The sequence below is a fragment of the Cupressus sempervirens genome, chromosome 2 (assembly GCF_028749045.1).
Source record: "Cupressus sempervirens isolate cs-2001-9-10 chromosome 2, ASM2874904v1, whole genome shotgun sequence".
Classification (NCBI taxonomy): Eukaryota; Viridiplantae; Streptophyta; class Pinopsida; order Cupressales; family Cupressaceae; genus Cupressus; species Cupressus sempervirens.
The window spans coordinates 679919944-679941035 of NC_143119.1; positions in this window are offsets into that span (position 1 = coordinate 679919944).

The window sequence follows — 21092 nt, forward strand, 5'->3', positions numbered from 1 at the left end:
GAGCATGTTCAGGTGCTAAGCAAATTAATAGGTACCAAGCATCAGAAAAACTTAGTGGATGCCACTTGAATCCACAATAGGTGTTGAGCATCAATAAAACATAGTTGATGCCGAGTAACATAGTATGTGTTGAGCACCAAACTTTCAATAGTGCTAAGTTGCTACATTATTGGAAAAGTCAAATATTTGTCAGATCTAAGCTGATAAAGTTGTTACCTTGAATTTTGTGAACCATTTAGAGGATAAGGATGATGAGCTGGAGGCACAAAATTTTATGTAAACCATTTTTGAGCGAATTCAAGAGGATTCTTCATGATGTTTCTAGAAGGAAAAAGATATGGGTTAGAGTCATTGAATCCTACGTAATCCATTTGAACCAAAATTAAAGGAGGGAAGAATGGAGTGGGAAAAGCAATTCTAGACTTCTATTTAAAGAGTCATAGGCTAAGAAGCTAGAGTTGCTAGGGTGCCAAATTATAAAGTGGTTGAAAGGTGTCAAGGAGAAGACATCAGAAGGAGAAGGAAGAATAGAGCATAGAGACTCTACTTTGATAAGTGGTCATATAGAATATTACACTAGTATATTGAGCATGGAGACTCAAGGAGACAAAGCTTGAGAGGAGGACAAGCTATCAAAGCTAAAGAGATTGAAATCCAAGCAAATTGTGAAGAGCTAAATAGAGATCTAAAATCTATAAGATAAGTTGTAAGTTGTATTAGGTCAAAAGCCCTTATTGTTACTCTCTAGCAATTGCATTAGTTAGGGTAAAAATCCTATGGAATTAAGTCGATTTAATAGCCATATATAAATCCTTTAATAGAGTGACATTCCAAATGAATATTCTAAAGTCATCTAACTAGGCCCACTTCTAACAAGGTGGTTAAATTCGTTAACCAGGTCACATTTAATAGTGTGTTGTAGCTTTTAACAAGATAGGTCTTTCATAGGGCATCACTTTAGAAGAGTGAGAATTGAGTAGCATGTTACTGGTGGTTTTTCTCAAATTGGGGTTCCAGGTAAATCACTATGTTATGTGTTGATCTTTCATGTGTTGTACTTGCATGTTGATTTACAATAACTTGCTAAGAAGGAAAAGCTTAAGCTTGGATGAATGAACAATTTAATAGGCTCACTTTACTTGATGAAAAAATTTTAATTGGACATTTGGACCTTGAATAATTCATTCACACCCCCTCTCAGTTATCCTAAAGCATTTCTAACAATTTAATCACATTTTTAGTCATATATTTAATCGCAAATTTAGTCACATATTTAGAGGTATGTTTAGTAGCATATTTAATAATATATTTGGTCATATTTTTAGTAGTGTATTTAGTAGCATATTTAGTCACATATTCTATACCATATTGGGTCATAAGAAGGAATGATGGAATCAAAGCACCATCCTCATTCTTGTAAAGAAGGTGCTCATATTGAGCTAGCACCCTTTAAAGAATAAATAATAAATTATTATTATTTTCTTTTTATTAATACTATTGGTGTTTTAAAACTACTAAACAACAAAATTTCAATACCAAATTGATATTACTCACATAACCTAAGGATTAGCCAATTCCTATTAGCAATTACATGTGTAAACCATTTAGACCCAACTTCAACAAAACCAAGGGTGGTTTTCTACTCTTTAGGCTCTGCAAAACTAGGGTGGGTATACCCAAGGATGATTCAAGACTAGAAGATTCTATATGATAATTATCTTAGTTTCATTCTTATTCTCATCTCAAATCCTCAAATACATGCATGATTCTAACATTTTGAATAAACACATTCCATATAACAGATTTGGCCAAATTTATTCTATAGATTTGTAAGTGTTCCCAGCAATAGTGGCTAACTAAGGCTAAAAAATTCCATGCAAAAAAGTGCTAACCATCATTTAAAATCTTTAAGAAATGTAAATTAAAGTTGATTGTGGTTCTAGAATTGATGCTTCTTCATAGTATATCTATTTTGCATACTGAGTAAATTTTGATCAATGCCTATTCCGTTGGGATTCAAAGTCTACTTCAATTCATAGATCTAATCTATTGCACTACAAAAAATATTATCAGTAATTCTTAGTGAAGTTCATTCTTATAGAAATCCTTTCTATCACCATGACCACCCCATCAAATTCATCAAAAGCTAAGGATACAAAATTCAATAAAAACTGATATGGGGACAGCTCAAAACTTGTATTAACTTTCTTTGAAAGTTGTATAGAATTGTTGGAAACTCAGAATGACCTTAGAAAGAGACATAAAGATCATTCCATATTGATGTATTCTCAGAGAAAATACATTATAAAGTTTTTTGCTCAAAGACTGGATTGAAAACATCCTAAGTGTAATACGAAAAATGCATTAGAAATAGGACCCTTCTCTAGCCCTGGAATCTTACTTATATAATGTGAGATGCAACAAGATTCAGGCACAAAGAATAGATAGGTGTCAATTAAAAGAGATATTTATATAAACCTATCAAAAAAGACAAAATTGTGATTAATAGAAAGATTTGTACATCAAACATATCTTTCGTGGGTCCCTTTCTGTTACACCCCTTTGTATTGCTGATTTTCTGATTCGTTACTATTCTGAATCCTCAACATATGTAGTTGCGATACTTGTTAGTGATGTTTCAGATTTTGATTCACATAGCTTCACCCCCACTCTGATATTTTCACTCATATCATCATGTGTTACCAAAGTGATAGTTACCCTTGATTCTATGATATCATCTAACTGATCCATTGTATCTTTATCATGAGATGGCTTCCCTTCTTCTTTTACAAGTATTGATGGAGGTGGATCAATGATTTGTAGTTCATCTTCATGCATCTCATCATCATCACTTTCAACTTATTCTAGGTACTCACCAGAAGCAATATCCTCCATCCATTTGTCAAAAAGTGTATCGTCTGGCTAGTCAAAATGTAGATTATCTTGTTGTTTCTTGGTAACATATTCTGCCTCCTTGTCAATATCAACAAATTCTTGTTTCAAAGAATCAAAGAATATTTGGGCTTTCAATATTTCTTCAATTGTTGTAGCCCACCATGAATGTCCTATTTAATTGATAATTTTATTCATCCTTAAACAAAATAAATCATCAAGTTCTTTAGCCCATTCATCTTTTCTTTTCAAATTATTTCTCCTATCTAGGGCATGAGGAAACAAACTAAACTTTTGGCTCTTGTACTTGTTCAAGTAGCCCACTATTATTCTTTGTAGATGAATTCTCTTAGTGTCAAAATTAGATAGATAAGAAACAATATCAAAAGTTTTTTTTCAATTTGATCATCTGAAGTTTTTATGATAGAATAACATAAAAATGTTATTTCTTTCCTCCTTACCCACTTATTCACAATAGGCTTCAAAGCCTCATCACTTGCTTTCAGTTCCTCCTAGATACTTATCACCCTAGCCAACTAATAATAAACTAGTGGTCATTCTATTTTGTCCCCAAAATATGTGAGAGCCTTTCTTAATTTATCTTCATATTTTACATTCAACTCCACATGTAAGGCCCACAACTTACTCTTTTCTTCTTCAAAGTCTTTAGGAGTGTAATATTGTGGCCTCTATGGGGTATTTGGCATCTCTATGAGAGGAGTGGATTTAAAAGGCTCCACTGGAGGGTGAGGATATGTTATTCTAGGTCTTATAGACCTCCCCAATAATATATTGTCAAGTTCAATCCTCTTTTGAACCTCCTTATTGTTGGCCTCTAGAATTGCTTCATATTTACTTTGTAATTCAAACATGGCCTATTCTTCCTTCTTAGTAGTGGCCAAAACAAATTGGGATGAATCCACATTCCAATGTGTTGCCTACACATGAGAGGTATCAACCACTCTCCTCACAATGATGTTTCCTATTAGTCATGATTCATCTAGCTATTATGAAATAGCCCTATATCCACTTCTTAGTGACCACATAACCAAAGTAGCTTGATCTTAATTGAATGAAGTGACTGCAAACTCCATTTTACTGGGATCTTGTAATTCCAATTTATTTGAAATAGAATTAAAAATCAATGCATCTACAACAACCCAATTGGGTAACAATAATAAATTAGAAGCCTTTAACATTTTCCTCTGCTCTTTAGGGGTTATGTTTTGGAACTCTTGAATCATTTGTTTCTTTATCTAATTTTTTAGGGCTGCCTCCTCTAATTTAGGATGCTCTATCCTCAACTTATTGCATATTTCTTCAAATTTATTCATGTTGGCTCTCCATGCAAATTGGTAGAAAGCCCTAGATTTAACAAAATTATCATCTCATAAGAATTGTTGACTTGCGTGTTCCAGTATAGAGTCCAATTCCCTTACTCTATAATCTACAACTATTAATTCAAAACTTGGTACTAGAGGCTCCTGGGGGTCTCCCTCATTTATTTTTAATTGTGTAACCAAAATTTCTCCTTGTGATCCCAATTGTTCAATTTTCTCTTTAGTGAGTTGTTCCTCTTCAATTCTCAAAGGGATCTATGAGGGTGGATATTCCTCAACATGAGGATCCTCTTCCCTTATTATCTTTCTCCCTTTTAGGGAGGGTTCAGAAGGCCTCTCTTCCATGACATCACTAGTGGACTCAACTATTTGCTTGCCTTTTTCCACAGTGGTTCTTTTTTTTTTATAAGAGTATACCCTAGCCTTTTCTAGATAGTTAATTGACCTACCCCTATATTGGGAGTAAAACACAATCTTCTCATTACTTTCCTAGCATTATCTGGGTAAAATCTAATAAATAATTACTTCTTTTCATTCATTTCCTCCATTATTTCAACAAAATTATTCATAAGCTTATTTATCTTATCTACATTTGTAACTGCGTTGTCCAAAGGACTATAATCTGCATCAAAACAATCAATGAAATCCAAAACTTTAGAGAAGACTCTCCATTTTTCCTTTCTAGTCTCCTGCTCTTGCAAGGAGTAATCATTCCTTATTATATCTTATGGAAAATAGAATTCATGCTCAATTTTCCCAAGCTTAATTCTATGCCTCATAGAAAAATTATTAAATCCCTCATAATCACAAAAATGAGGGTGAGAAATATCCATCTTGTAAGGATCCAAAATTTTGTTTGGAGAGAGCCAACCCCCTTCAATGATTACAAAAATGATGGGCTACTATGCAAGTAGGGAAAATTGACCCTATTGATCTTTTCAACAAAAATGTTTCCTCTACTCCTCCCAACTGTCGTGAAAACTTAGCTACTCCTACCTTCAAGCGCACCTAGTAAGGTAGTACATGAGGACTTCCCTTAAAACCATAAATTCTAAATATAGTAGAAATAGAGTATTGGATGATATCCCCCCAATTATGTGAAAATTTCAAACCACTAGGGTGATCCATAGGCCTAATAAGACCCATTGGTGCCTTGGGGATTCTGGGATTGTCACTCAATAAGAGGCATCTCAGCTTGGAAGCTAAATACCTATCAAATCTGACAAAACTAGCATTCTATGCATCCCATGTCATATTTGCAGTCCACAATTGGACTGGTAGTGCTTTCCCATTTTCTTCTTTGTTTAACTCCATTTTTTTACCAAAATATGTGGCTCCCTTAAACAAAAACATATGCATCAACAAAGAATAATGACCAAAATTTTTTGCCACCTTGCTCTTGGAAATCCCAATTAATTCACTGTGAATTTCCTCAGCTAAGTAAGAAGAAAAATAAAAAATGATGTCCACACCAAAACATGAAATTTGAATAACCATATACATGAAATCCACTGACATAAACTCCTCTTTATATCTCCCAATAACTTTGCACATGGTCCTATATATCTCTACAGCCCTGGAATTGAAATATGCCCTTTTGAAGGGTTCCCTAGAGGTTGTTGTTACTGTTGGAAGGGTTCCAATTTTCCCTATATGTGCCTTCAATGTACCTTTCCTAATGGCATCTTTCTTGGATTTTGTATTATTTTTCTAACCCTTCCAAATCAATGGGCACATGGTAATCAATGAGAGGCCCTAAACCAAAATCTTCCCTAATTTCATCTAGCTGACTATAATTAGGACTTGGCCATCAACTCTTCTTACTACTCTAATGGCTTGGTCAAACTTCTTTTCCACAGCTTCAAGAAGATCATAGTCCATGAAAACACTAGGAACCACTAGCTTCCCTAAATCAAAACTCCACATATTGGCATGTGGGGCAAATGGGTTCCTCTCTAAAAATCATTTTTTAAACAAATATAGACTAGTTTGAGAGCTACTAGCATCCTAGACCCAATTACCCTTGTCATACAATCCATCTGCTATTCTCAACCTAGGGTTTAATGAAGTAAGTTTTTTAACTTGTATAGTTTCAATAGTGGAATTGGGGAGTAACTCAAGCAAATCATTGTGGACATTCCTATCAAAATAATTCTCTTGACCATAAAACACTTTCTTTAGAGGCATTTTGATCATAATTTGCAGAGACTGAGACACTACATAGATTATAGTGTAAATACTTACTTGATTCTTTGCTTATTTCTCTCTATAATTTTGTAATATCTTCACGAACACTGGAAATTTGCTAGACATTCTTATCTAGCTCACAACCTCCTCAGTAATGGCTTCTGATCAGAAAAAACTTGAAATCTTTGTTTGTGTGGGGTGAGACTAAGAAAATATTTTGTATTATACTCCATTTTCTTTTGCACACAAATATTTCATTCCTCATAAATGCACAGAGTAGAAGAAACAGAGTGGCATCATCTTTCCTTTTAAATTTGTGTCATTGATCTTTGAAAAATCCTACAATCTAAGGATAAAAACAAAGCTAACTCCTCTTTTCTCTTAACATGCTAGCAATCAAACCAATGAAATGTTTGCATTTGTACCTTTCCTTCACTGCTAGCATTTCAGTCTAGATCCATTGATGACTGAGGACATGTGTTAGCAAATTGCTACCTTCCTATACATAACTTTCGAGCATCTTGCTATACTGAAGTAGCGACAACCATTGATTCTACTTTGATCATGTGGAGGACATTTGATACACCACTTAAGAGAAATATGGTGGGTCCCTCATTCACTACCTTGCTATATATAACCTTTGAGAAACTCATCATAGCGAGGTAGCGATAACCGTAGATTGAAAATTGATATGAGGGCATGGAAATTGCATGAATTACACAAGATGTGATGGGTACCATATTCACTATGTCACATAGAGTAAAAAGTGCACATCTATCCACAACAAGATAGTGAGAATTATTGATCCAAGCTTGATTTGATGAACATAATCCCTTATAGTTTTATGAATGGGGCGTGGGTCCAGGATACTAATGATGTAAGAAAATCTTGGACAGCTGGCATGTAAAACCATATTCTAATCCTAGTCACATTGCCACATAGCTTAGGTCCCACCATGTGCTCATTTCATGATAGTTCACTATGTCACTAATGGTGAGATGCATAATTTTTTTGATAGAGAAGTAGCGAGCTTTGGTGGCTTATCAAAACTTGGCACTAGAAGAATAAAGGCAAGTCAAGTCACAATCACCCTCATTAATGCTTCTGACATAATAGTCATTATTCACCATGCCACTTGGAAATCTTTATGGTTATCGAGAAGTTTGGAGGCCATCATGTCATATATTTCTTGGCTATTCATTATGTCACTACTGGTAGGGTACTTAGTTTTTCTGATAGCAAAGTAGTGAATCATCGAAAAAACCATTATTCAGACAACTTCTTTTGCTCACTTTTTACTGGGTTCCTTTTCATGCTCTGACAATACTGAAAAAATGCATGTGACTGAATACTTTGGACACAATACAATTTTTTATCACCGCACCTCCATTTTATGGCCCCGTCCTTTAATTTTGTGATATTTGCTACCTCACTATACATAAAAAGTGCTCAACTCACCATAGCGAGGTAGCAATTGATGTAGATCTTACCATAATTGGACAATAAGAAACATAAGAGACAAAGGCCACTTAGAGGTATGGAAAATTTGAACTGAATATAGAATATTCACAAAATTTTAGAAAGATTTTGCACCCAAAATTTTTTAAAAAGATGAGACATAGGGTTTAACAAATATTTTCAATGGCTAACCAATCTAGAAAATTAAAAACTAGAAACCCTATTCACCATTAATGAATTCAATCTTAGTTTTTGTACCTAGGTTAGGGAGATTTTATCATGCAAAATATCAAACCAATAGTGGCTCTATCTAGGGACATTGGATCATACAGATTCAAATGAGGGCTCAAAATTTTTGGGAGAAGCAGACCACTCAGATTCCCTACAAACTAACCACTCTAGGAGAACAACAAAACACAGGAAAACTATATATAGGAAATTGAAAAAAGACAAAAGGATTTACAAGAATGTACATAAAAACCTAAACTACTATTCATGGAAAACAAGTATTTTAGCAGAAATACCTCTTCAAGAACTATCCATGAATAGGTAGTTCAAGAATGTTGTCTGATAAATCCTAGAGAATATATGAATCTTCTCCCCATGTATTTTTAATCAAATAGGGACCTAACCATATGGTATCAAAATTCCAATGTTTTCCTTTATCCTCAATTCTAGCATTCCACAGTAGGACTAAATCTCCATTTTCAAACTTTTTGCTCACTGTCCTTTTATCATATAATGTCTTAACTTGTAGGTGCAACTTTTGATTCCTGAGAGATGCTTCTCTTCTGGTTTCTACTAACCCCACAAGCTCATCTAGCCTTTCTTGCATGTCATCTATAATATCTTCATCATATAACTGGATATAATTATAGAGTCCTACCAAGTTATTTTGAGGCATCCTAGCCTAAATTCCATATACTAGATCAAATGGGGCTATTCCAATGGCCTTCTTTATAGTCACTCTGTCAGCCCATATTACTAGTTCCAACTTGGAATCCCATGCCTTCTTGTTATCATCCAAGGTCCTCTTAATGACTTTTAACAAGCTTTTATGTGTGGATTTAGCTTTTCCATTTCCTTGTGGATGGTATGGGGAGGATGTTGATCTTGTGATTTCATATTTTTCACAAAATTTTATGAATTCCTCAGACCTAAAGCACATTGCATTATCTGCTACAAGTCTCTAAAGCCAACCAAACCTAAAAATAACATTATTTAGCCAAAAATTGTTGACAACTTTACTAGTTGCATTTCTTATAAGGATGGCTTCTACCCATTTTGTGAAATAATCAGTAGCAACTAAAATCTAGGAATAGTCAGTGCTAGATTTAGGAGAGATCTCACCTATGAAATCCATACCCCATTGTTGAAAAGGTGCTTGAACCTCAATTGGCTTAAAGGGAGTATTACCTAAGAATTTTAGTTTGCCAGAAAACCTCTGATAGGAATCACATTTCGTAACCATGATTTGAGCATCTTTAAAAAGGGAGGGCCACCAAAATATAGCTCTCATCACTTTGTGTGCAATGGTTTTGGCCATATAATGTCCCCCACACACTCCGATATGCATTTTAGTTGGGACTTCTTTAGCCTTTTCTTGATCAACACATTTAAGTAATATCCCTTCAAAATTTCTCCATCACAAGCTGCCTTGGATAATTATGTACCTAATGGCTTGTAATTTAGTTCTCCTCTTCTCATTTTTGGTCAAATAAGGTGGAGCTTCCATATGTTGTAGATAGTGGATAACATTTTCATACCAATCGCAATGATCCATGTCACATAAATCAGATTTGAGGTCACCTATCACCATATTTACCTAATTAGCATCCAAATTAGATTGAGCCATGAGTTTAGTTAAACCTTGACCTCTTACCAACTTTGTTATCTGTATCTCAATGTTGAACTCTTGGATCCTATTGATCCACCTACACCTTCTTCTTGATACTTCTTGTTGAGAAAAAATATCCTTTACAGTAACATTGGGCACAAATACAATGACAATAGCTCCTATCAAATAGCATTTGAATGCCTTAAAAACCTTTACTAAAGCATATTCTTGTTTTTCATTTATCTCATATTTTAGTTCAATAGGCTGCAATGACTTGCTGAAGAAAGCAATGGGTTGTTCATATCCATCCTCATTCTTTTGCAACAAAATTGTAGCTACAATGTGAAAAGATGGAAAAGAAAATATGTACATTGGCTTAGTGTAGTTAGGGGTCCTCAAGACTAGGGCATTCTTTATAGTAGTCTTAATATCTTGAAATGCCTACAAAGGTTCACCATCCCAATTGATAATAACCCCTTTCTTGAGCATTTTAGAAATGGGTCTACTAATCACAACAAAATTTTTAACAAATCTTCTTAGAAAATTAACTTTCCCAAAAAAGGATTGAATTCCTTTTACATTCTTTGGCTTAGGGACCTTATTAATGGCTACTACTCTTTCAGGGTCTATCTTTACCCCATCCTTTGATACTATATGTCCCAATAACTTACTTTCAATCACCCCAAATGCACATTTCTTAGGCTTTAATGACAATCCATATTCCAATGCTTTAATAAAAATCTTTTCCAAATGCCTACAGTGGTCCTCAGCCTTTTTGGAATAAGTTGAGAGGTCATCTTGTGATGCAGGTCAAGAGAGAATAACTAGGGCCAAAGGCTTGTCCAGCTATCCAAACCACCCTACAAGAGTTAACATAATGGAAGAAAACACAAGGAACAACTCCAAGAAGAGAGAGAACAAGAATATATTTATTGATTCATCAAATATTCAACATACATGCCCAATTGTAATACATTCACATTCAAAGATCCAACTGCAAATTCACACTTTTAGTTTTGCTCTCCAATCTACTCTCCCAAAAATTTCCTAACTCTAAGCCTAAACACTCTATATATACTTGTAAAAATGGCTTACAAATCTTTTGAAAACATTACATAATAGCAAGGCTGACTCAATAATAGTCTAGAGAAATCCCAAGAAAAGATCTTAACATAAATGTCGCAATCAAAATAAATCTCCAAGTCAGCTTGCAGAAATCACATCAAAGTAATGACACTCGGCACATGAAGGGTCACTCAGCATACACTGGGTAACTTGGGACATGAAGAGTCACTCAGCATATACTGGGTAACTTAGCACATGAAGGAATTGCTATAGTAACTCGACACCTGAAGGAATTGCTACAGTAACTTGGCTCCCACTGAGTGCTATAGTAACTCAGCTCCCATTGAGTTCTACAGTAACATGGCTCCAATTGAGTGCTATATTAACTCGACTCCCATTGAGTGCTACAGTAACTTGGCTCCAACTGAGTGCTATAGTAACTAGGTGCATGAAAGAATTGCTAGGCACATGAAGGATTTTCTAGGCACCAACTTGCAGAATGAACAAAAATGAGCAGGATAACAAAGGACCCCAAGATGCTCCTATATCAGACAACTGAGGTTGAAAGAAATGATTCTCCTAAATCATTGAGATGTCCCAACCTAAGCTAAATCCAACTCAAATTGAGAAATGCATGAAGCATCTTCAATAGGTATGTTCTTCCACTTCACCAAATATTCATAGTAATATTTTCCTCTTGTACTCTTGCCAACTCTTTGATGCAATATATGTTCAACTTCTTCAATCTACTTCTTAGGATAATCATCTAATACAACAACTTCATCCTCTGACTCATTATACTTATACAAATCAATGATATTGAATATAGGAGATATATCCATATCATTAGGTAACTCAACTTCATAAGCATTACCACTGTCAAACTTCTTCAAGATCTTATAAGGTCCAAATTTCTTCATCTTCAACTTACTGTATGTTCCAACTGGGAATCTTCCTTTCTTTAGATGAACCATCACCTCATCACCAACTTGAAAATCATTGGATTTTCTAGACTAGTCAGCATTCTCCTTATACTTCTAATTACTTTGTTCCAACCTCAATTTCACTTCCTTATGCAAAGACTCGGTAAAATTAGAAAATTCTTCACTTTTAGCACTTCTCTATTCTTCACTAGTAACATCTCTCAAATCTAATATACCTCTAGGATGCATTCTAGTAACAATTTCAAAAAGGTGTCTTCCTTGTACTCCTATTCATTGAATTATTATATGCAAATTCAACTTCTGCCAATACCATCTCCCAATTACTTGGCTTATTCCCAACTAAACAACTCAATAAATTACCCAAGCTTCTATTCACAACCTCTGTCTGTCCATCTGTCTATGGATGGAATGTAGAACTGAACTTCAGCTCAATACCTAGCTTCTTCCACAAAGTCTTCCAAAAAAAACCAATAAACTTACTATCTCTATCTAAAATAATACTTATTGGTAATCCATGCAATCTCACAATCTCTTTAAAGAAAAGTTCAGCAACATGCTCACCATCTGATGTCTTCTTACATGGTATGAAATGAGCCATCTTAAAAAATATACCCACTACAAAAAATATAGAATCATACCCCTTCACTATCTTAGGCAATCCAAGAACAAAATCCATACTAATGTCAGTCCAAGGTTTCTTAAGAATAGTAATAGGTGTATACAAACCAATATTTTGACTCACTCCCTTTGCAACTTGAAAAACTCCACAATTCTTTACAAATTTCTGAACATCCTTATACATTTGTGGCCAATAATACTACTCTTTCTACAAACTCTCTCCATGCCTCAAAAAAATTAGGATTAGAATCATACAACTGTTTCATTTCATCAAAACCAAGAACTTCAACCTTCATTTCAGTCAACAAAGAATGTCTTCTACTCAATGCATCAACAAGTATATTAGTAACTCCACTCTTATGCTTGATCACAAATGTAAAACTCTGCAAGTACTCAACCCACTTCATATGTCTCCAATTCAATTTATGGTGACTTCCCAAGTATTGTAAAGCTTTATGATCAGTATATAGTACAAACTCCTTATGCATCAAATAATGTCTCCACTTCTTCAATGCTTGAACAATGGCATAAATTTTTTTGATCATACATAGAATATTTCCTTTTAGCATCATTCAAATTTTTACTAAAGAAAGCAACAGGCCTACCTTCTTGTCTTAATACAGCTCCTATTGCATTACTACTTGCATCACATTCAACTTGAAATACTTTGTTGAAATCAGGCAAAGCCAATACAGGTAATTCAGCAACCTTTTATTTCAAAGTCTCAAAACTTTTATTAGCTCCATGTGTTCACTTGAATTCCTTTTTATCTTGCCTCATTGTTTCAGTCATAGCATTACAAAGAGCACTAAAATTCTTTCTAAACTTTTTGTAAAAACTAGCCAAAGCATGAAATGATCTTACCTCACCCACATTCTCAGGTGTAGGAAATTGCAAAATTGCTTTAACCTTCTTAGGATCTATCTTCAATCCATCAGCTGAAATTACAAATCTCAAATACACAATCTCCACTTGCATAAAAGAACACTTTTTCAGATTAATCAACAACTTTTCCTCTTTCAACCTCTGCAATACTTGCCTGATATGCTCAAGATGTTCTTCCTTAGTCTTGTTGAATATTAGAATATCATTCAAATAAAAAATCACAAACTTACCCAAGAATCTTTTCAGAACTTCATTCACCAACCTCATGAAAGTACTAGGTGCATTAGTCAAACCAAAAGGCATAACCAACCATTCATACAAACCACCTTTTTTCTTGAAAGTAGTCTTCCATTCATCAGCTTCTCTAATTCTAATATGATGATAGCCACTCTTCAAATCAATCTTGGTAAAATACTTTGCTCCACTCAAACAATCCATTGTATCATCCATCCTTGGCATAGGAAACCTATATTTCACTATATTTTTGTCAATAGCTCTAGAATTAGTACACATTCTCCATTCTCCATTCTTTTTAGGTGCTAATACAACAAGTATAGCACATGGACTCAAGCTTTCTCTAATCAAACCTTTCTACAACAACTCATGCACTTGTCTGTTAAGTTGTTCATTCTTTACAGGTGTCAATCTATATGGTGCTTTGTTTGGAAAACTAGCCCCAAGAATCAAAATCATACAATGACTTATACTTCTTACTAGAGGTAAACCATCAAGAATATCATCAGCAATAATGTCTTTATACTCATTCAACAATTTTGTAATTTCTACTAGCACTCAACTATCACTATCTGTTGTCACTCGATCATTACTAGCTTCTGTTTCTTGGTCATTACTACCAACACTCGATCCTCTACGAAATATGGAAAAATATACCTAATTCATTTTCATTTCCTTTTCAAATTGTTCCCCATTAACCATGCAAATTTTTACGGTAGTACAATTAACCTCATCCGTGCTTTCAATCAAAGGAAGCAATGTTTGTTTCTTCCCATTTACCCAAAGAGTATATTGATTCAATCTTCTATCATGTACAAAATATCTATCATATTGCCAAGGTCTACCCAACAAAATATGACAACAATCCATGGGCATAATATCACACAAAACTTCATCAAAGTAATATCCAATTTTGAATTTCACAAGGCATTGCTCACTTACTAATCTCTTATGCTAATCTTTGATCCATGAAACATGATAAGGTTTGGGATGTTTCAGCCTCTACAACTATAACTTGGGAACTAGCTCTTCTAATGCTATATTTGTAGAACTTCTAGTATCAATGATCACTTTGTAGCATTTTCCAGCCATCTTACATTTTTTTTTGAAAAGACTTCTCCTTAAAATAGGTTTCTCATCACTTCCTTTATTACATAAGGTTTTTCTCACCATTAGATTTTCTCTAGGCTTAGGTCCACTTGGTGAACTCTCATCATCTCCTTGAATCACAACATTTTTTTTATGTTGCCCACTTTCAGATGATCTACATTTAAAAGATCTATGTCCCTCTTTACCACATCTAAAACAATTACCATGAAATCTACCTCTAGAATAAGAGTTACCTCTTCCTTGGTAAGAACTAGTGCCTCCTTGGTAAGAATTACCACTTTTTCATTTGGTCTTGCCTTTGTCATCATTCTTCCATTCAAATTTTCCTTTATCCTACACAAAACTTTTAGATCTGCCACCTTCACCATAAGATCTACCTCTGCCTCTTTGGAATCTACCACCTCTATCTCGTTGTCTTTGTTCATGCTTCTTTGTCAAGATCTCCTCAGCCTTAAAGGCATATTGGTATGCTTCTTCCACACTTTCCAACTTCACAAAAATTATTTCATCTTGTATTCCAGATCTCAATCAATTTATGTACCTTGCAATTTTCTCAACATCATCATCTACATGTCCAGATTTGATGTCCAATCTATAGAATTCCTTGGTATACTCTTTCACAGTCATGTCTTTTTGCTTCAAATTTTGCATCTTTCTCAACAAGCTAACTTGGTAATCACTAGGAAGGAATTTATTCTTTACCTTGTTGACCATCTTTGGCCAAGTTCTGATCTTCTCCTTTCCTCTCCTTTATCTATCAATTTTCAAGTGCTCCCACCATAGTGATGCATGACCTTTCAGCCTAGTGACCACAATCTTCAATTTTCTATTATTAGGAGTGTTTTCATACTCAAATAACTTCTCCATATCAAAGATCCAATCCAACACAACATTGGTGTCCAATTTTCCATCATAAGGAACAACTTCTACAACAAGCTTTGAATTTTCCCTAGACAACACTCGCAACACTCTTTCTTCATCTTGATCTTCTTTAGCTTCTAGATTATGGTTTGGTGTTGCTGCTTCATCATCACTTACATCATCGAGATGTGCTCCTCTCCTCTAGGTTATCTCCATAGCATCTAATCTGGCTGCAATTTGTCTCAACTGATGCAATATAACATCATCAACATTTCTTCTACCACAAACCATCTTTACAAGTCAGGTTCTTGCAAGATCATAACCCTCTACAAGTTATAGGTCAAATCTACAGATCTGCCACCCTACAACCAAATTTGAATTAGGGTTTTACATGATCCAGTTTCCACCAAGATGAACCTCAAGCTCTAATACCAACTAACATAGACCAAGAGAGAATAACTAGGGCCAAAGGCTCACCCAGCTATCCAAACCAGCCTGCAAGAGTTAATGAAATAGAAGCAAACACAAGGAACAACACCAAGGAGAGAGAGAATAAGAATATCTTTATTGATTCATCAAATATTCAGCATACATGCCCAGTTGTAATACATTCACATTCAAAGATCCAATTGCAAATTTGCACTTTCAATTCTTCTCTCCAATCTATTCTCCCAAAAACCTCTTAACTCTAAGCCTAAACACTCTATATATACTTTCCAAAATGGCTTATAGATCTTTGTAGAAAATTACATAATAGCAAGGCTGACTCAATAATGGTTTATAAAAATCCCAAGAAAAGATCTTAACATAAATGTCAGGATCGAAATAAATCCCACAAGTTGGCTTGTAGAAATCACATCCAAGTACTAACACTCAGTACATGAAGGGTCACTCAGCATACATTGGGTAACTCAACACATGAAGGAATTTCTATAGTAACTCAACACATGAAGGAATCGCTATAGTAACTTAGCTCCCACTGAGTGCTACAATAACTTGGCTCCCATTGAGTGCTATATAGTAACTCGGCTCCCATTGAGTGCAATAGTAACTCAGCCTCAACTAAGTGCTATAGTAACTTGGCTCACATTGAGTGCTACAATAACTCGGCTCGAACTAAGTGTTACAATAACTAGGCACATGAAGGATTTTTTAGGTACCAACTTGCAGAATGAACAAAAATGAGCAGGATAACAAGGCAACCTAGGATGCTCCTACATCATCTTGATACACAACCATAAATTTATTTATGTACTCATGGAAAGCCACATCCATGGCTCTTTGAAAAGTTGCACCAACATTAATCAATCCAAAAGGCATCCTCACATATACATAAGTCCCCCAAGGAGTTTTAAATGTTGTCTTAAATTGTTCTTCTTTCACTAGGACCTAGTTATATCCTAAGAATCCATCCATCATTGACATAAGTTCAAAGCTTGTTACTTGTTGCAACATAGCTTCTATGTTTGGTAACCCACAATTACCTTTTAGGGAAGAAATGTTCAATTTTCTGAAATCTACACACAATATGATATCTCCATTCTTTTTCCTGACAGGTACTAAATTAGAGACCCAAGTGGAATGTTTGATAGGTTTAATTATTCCCCCATCCCTTAACTTCATTAGTTCCTCTTCCATTTTAGGGGCTAGAGTGAGATTAATTGGTCTCTGTTTCTGCCTAAAAGATTTTACATTGTCCTTCAGAGGTATAACATGTTGAAAGAGATCTTCTCTATAAGCCTTTAAATCATCATATGACCAAGCAAAGACATGTCTATATTTTCTCAACAGATCAATCAAAGGTTTTCTAAGTTTAGCTGAAAAATTCTGACCAATATAAACTTTCTTAGGGGCCTCATTAGTACCCAAATTTATCTCTTCTAGCTCTTGAGGTTTACAATCTTTAGCACCAGGCCTCACCCTATCTTGATTATCAAACATGTTCTCCAAAAAACCCAAACCTTTAGGTACTTTATTAGTTTTTAATTTTATAACCTCTTGGCCAAAAATTGTTTCCTTCCCATCTATGGTTTGAACCAAATCACTACAGTCCAACTCCTACCCATGGTATTTATCTTCATTTACCAAGAAATTCATAATGTCTTTGTCATCTTCAAAGACTTTCCAATGCTCAATATTGTCAGGTATTTTTGGCCTATTTTGAACTTCAATTTGTGATATTCCTGTAAATGATACATCCTAGCGTTTCATTTTCTAATAAGTTAGCCATCTTATTTTGAGTTATATCTCTCCATGATATGCCAAATGCTTCAAAAAATTCAATCTGATCCCACACAACATTTCTATACTATTCAACCTTCTGTTCTTAGAATTATATGTTCCCCTTACCTATGAGATAATCAATTTAGAATCACCTATAACATGAAACTTCTTGATCCCATGATGGGTAGCCACTTTCAACCCTAACAACAAGGCTTCATACTTAGCTATATAGTTGGTGAATAAGAAAATTAGGGTAAAGGAGTATCTAAAAGTGTTTTTCTCAAGAGATACAAAAACTACCCCTGCCCCTGCACCTTCCTTAGAACTGGCCCCATTAAAGAACATTGTCCATAACTTTGGTGAATTCATACAACACTCAAATTCATGTTCAATTATAGTAGGAAAATTCTCAACTTCTTTTATAATCAATTAAGTTCTGAATGCATTCACACTAGTATCTAAAAAGCAAGTAGCATCTTTGTCAATTTCGTCACCCAAGATATGACAAACCCTTGGCTCTCTATCCACTTTAATAGCCTTATCACCTATGTGAAAAGTTGCATAAGTTAAGTCACACTAAAGACTGCTTCCCATAGCAGCACTCCATTTTCTAGAAAGCAACATTCCATAGTGTGGAGGTATATCAACTACGAGAACTGACATGGTCAAATCTACCTCAAGATATGTAGCTAACTTAAATGGCAAAGAATTTATAGTACCTATGACTGGGACTTCCCTAGCATCAATACCTTTGCATCTGCAGTGCTTAGTATCTATTTTCAACCCTAAGGCTTCCATTACTTTGAAAGACATTATGGTGTTAGAAGCTCCCGAGTCTATCATGCAATTTTTTAAGGTCTTTCTTTTTATAATCAGACTGAGAAAAAATGGGTCAATGTCTTCTATGTATGCTACTGATGATTCATCCAAGAACATTTGGGGATTTTGGGACATGATACAACTATCTTCTATTACTAAGGGGGGTTGTTGGGTATTATTTTGTTCTACATTGTTGTGAATATTTCTTATCCCTCCCAACCATGACAAGGCTTTACTCTTATGCTCTTCAATTCTAAAGAGTTCAGACAAAGGTACCTTAATAGTGATTTGTGACAACATGGATATCATACCAATTAGGTTAGACACAATGGGTTTCACAATCATACCTGGAGTAGGAGCCCTCTGAGCAACAGGGATTACTATTTTCTTGGAATTATCAGATCCTGATCCCTTCTCTTGCACAATTGCTTTTGATGTCTCATTTTCTTGGAATTGCACTTTCTTCTTGTTTTTGATGTCTTTAGTCTTGACTATTTCTACATTAGCCTTCTTGTCCTCATCTTTCATCTTATGTGTAATATCTTTTATGAATATACTAGAAGCCTTCCCAATTTCATTGTTAACTATTTTGTTTCTCAAATTATAATTGGTATGTACTTGGGAGATCATTTCTACAATGATCCTATCAATTTCCTCTTTAGAAGACATTATTAAACTTACATGACCAACTTCAAAAGATGTGACACATACCTGATCTTCATCATAGCCTTCAGATCACTTATTCTCCAGATCACTTTTTGTTTCTTCCAAATCAAAATCAACACAATCACTACACATACTTACCATATTACAACTTACATCATCATGACTCTTGTCTTCTTCCTCCTCCTCATTTTGTAAACTATGATCAGAAGCAAATGACTAAGAAACTACACAATATTATGTATAGTGGGGTGATTGACAAATAATACACCATGGCACATTATCATTCATATTTACTAAACTTCTTTGCAGAGGATCTGGTGTACCCTTATCTTTTACATTTTAAATTTGGTTAGGGATTGGGTTGCCATCCTTCCATTGGGTGGTATAAGGGTAATTCTGCATTCTAGGTTCTCTATTGAAATTGCTATTATTCACAGGGGTTTTCTCAGCAACATTTGGCTTATTGAGACTAGTAGGATTCATCTTTTTTAGCAATTCCAACACTTGGCCTATTATAGATTCTTCTAGCTTCTTTCGTACAAGAATTTTATCAACCTCTCTTTTTTTGTTGTTTTTGGGATTGAAAAGCTTTGGATCATCTCTCCTACCTAATTTTCTAGATGCCTTCCTATTATTTTCTATATTTACTGCAACCTTATAGATGTCCCTTAAAGTTTTAGGATCCTTATCCCTCAACTATTAAGCCATTTTTCTATCAAAAGCATTAAAATATGATGTGAGATAAACATCCTCATTCAACCTTATAACTTGAAATAGTTTGTACATACCTTTCTAGAATCTTACATTGAAGTCAAATGTGGACTCATTAGGATTCTTCTTGATGTTATTGAATTCATTTAACATGAATCTTGCATTAGTGTTGTCTCCATATTTCTCCTTGAACAAATTTTCCAAGTCACTCCAAGAGGTAATACTATCATCAGGTAACCTTCTGAACCAATCCCTTGCATCCTTAGTTAGTGAACGAACAAACAAATTCATGACCACATCCTCATGTTCAACTTCACAATCATTTAACATGTCTATGATAACTCTCAAATGTTCTTCACTAGTAACAACATTATTTCTAGAAAACTTAACCTCTTTATCTCTTAAATCAAAAGATATGGGATGTGGAGCACTAGGAATACCTGTAAATGATATTTGTCTATACTTTTCCATGTATACAGGTTTCTTCTAGAAACTAGGAACATTTTTGGTGCTTGCTATGTTGGCTTGGTTAAGAGGAACACTTTGGGATTGTTGGGGTTGAACAACAAGGGCTTCAGTATAAATGGTGGATGATGAGGCATGAGCAAATTGAGATACTCCCTGAATTGAAATCATTGGACCACTAGTAGGCATAGAATTTGCAAATGGGGTGGAGAGATTTGGGCATGAAGCCAATGCAAAATTAGATTTTATGAACTAGATTTTTCTCCTAGTTTCTGCAACTTGAGCTTCATTCTCCACCTTCTCAAGCTCTTTTGCAAGATCTTCCTTCTCCTTTCTAGCCTTCTCCAAATCTAGATCTAATTTTTACATGGGAGGTTTTACTGGTTTCCTTGGTTGAGCTTGAGGTTCATTTATTTGTACTCCTATGGCTTTACCCTTTCCTTTGTCTACAACTTGCACAATGGGTTTTACAAGATTTACTTGAATAGGTTTATAATCTTGGACTTGAGCAATAACTAGTTCTTGCTTTTGATTCAGGGGTTGTTCTTTTTCTTGAACTTTAGCTCTCAAACTATCTACATCTCCAAAAACATCAGTATGGAGGGTTGTGGTTTTTTCTTCTAACTTTTTATTCTGTTCTTTCAAGGTAGCCATCCTTCTAAGTAGAGTGTACCTTTCTATTATAGCATCCAAGGTGGCTTGCTCCTCCTTTTCAAGATGAATGTTCTTAGCTTCCTCCTCAACAACCCATTTCTTCAAAAATGCTATCTCTAATTC